The following is a 1,743-nucleotide window of genomic DNA, read 5'->3' on the forward strand; positions in this document are numbered from 1 at the left end:
CGTATCGTTGCCTTGCTAACCGCCGTTGATCATGACACCCTTTTAGCAGGAATTTTACTATCAAATAGTCAATATATGTGTGTTCACTTCTCGGATAAATGGGAGCCAATTGTAATGAGATTCCACCAGACAGTAGGGTTATGCTTCTCATTACTAAAGGATGTTGTGATTTGACCCGATTTGACTTCTAAGAACAAGGAGAAAATACTTGCTTTATTATGTTACCAGTCGGTCATTTTGAAAATCCGCAAAAACGAGCACAACTTTTTTTTCCCATTTTCTAGCGAAGTGTTCTTTTCCCGGTCACCACGGTTGCAGGAGAGCTAATACAATTATTACAGTCCTTAAATATTGGAAAACTAGTTTAGGGAAAATTATAGTTTGGACACAGGTGATACACAAATTTGATGAAATTAAAATTTAGAATATTTCAAAAATTGACCAAGTTCAGACTTAAATTGTTTCCCTCTAAAACGGTTTAGAGATAGTGTTTAAGCTCCGACAGTATTTTTTAAGTATCCTATCTGTAAATCGCCATCCATTTATGAAGCTTTAGAGCCGTTTAGTTTGATAATATTCAACTGAAGGAAAAGCCTACCTTACAAGTTTTTGTACTTTAACATTTTAATCGCTTCCTAGTTTCCCCCTCGTTCGTTCCATTTTCTAGACCAAATTTAGCATAGGCTCTAAACGTCGGTCCTCTCCCATCGAAAACAACGGCTGTGGGACGTTACAGATATGTTAAACAACAGATCCAGATGCATACACATCACGAGTATAATCGATATTAAATTACGCGTGACATTGTGGTGCACTGAAATCCAGGCAACCCTAAAATCCGGAATCCGGAATCCGGAATCCGGAATCACAGTACAATACAGAGAGTAAAAACTACCCTAAACATTCATAAAAGCTAACCTTAGGCCTAATTAGCCCTAAAAACGTTTGTTTAGGCCTAGTTAGGCCTAAGGTTAGCTTTTATGAATGTTTAGGATAGTTTTTACTCTCTGTATTGTACTGTGATTCCGGATTCCGGATTCCGGATTCCTAGTTTCAGGGTTGCCGCTGAAATCCATCTATGTGGTCCAACGAGTAAATAAAATGAATCCATCCATTAAGATTAATTCACTAAGAAAATACAAGCCTCTGACCATCAAGAACAAGGCGTTGGGCTAAAATTGAGCAGTTTAAAGCGTTGGTCGAGAAGCCATGAAGTTTGTCACGCGGACGTGTAGACCGGACATGGAACGACAGACTCAACCGGAAGCATGGATTTCCTACCTGAGGATGGAAGGAGAATTAAACAATAGCATATGAGATAATTACTGTTCCTTACCGCAACAACAGCAGCGCAGTTGTTATTCACAAGAGAACTTGACACTTGGCACGCGAATTGTTTCATTTATTTACCTGCACAGCAAAGAATCACGGATTTCTGCCCGGTTCTTGCATAATCCAGCGGTTTGCAAGTGATTTGTGATATCCCTGTCACATTCACTTAGTTTTACAACGCTTCCCCTGCATTCCCGAACCTTCCTTTTCAAGTTTGGAAACCAACAACTTTCCATTTTTAACAATGTCGTCTCAACCGAGCTGAGCTATATGATGAGCATTTTATGCAAATCAGATCTTTTAACTTTGACATTTCTACTCTACTTCCGACAGCACATTTGGAAACATAATCCTCCTCTTTGGGCAAAAAGTGATTTAATAATAATAATAATAATAATAAGAACAATAATC

Source organism: Montipora capricornis, chromosome 1, assembly GCF_036669925.1.
Source record: "Montipora capricornis isolate CH-2021 chromosome 1, ASM3666992v2, whole genome shotgun sequence".
NCBI lineage: Eukaryota > Metazoa > Cnidaria > Anthozoa > Scleractinia > Acroporidae > Montipora > Montipora capricornis.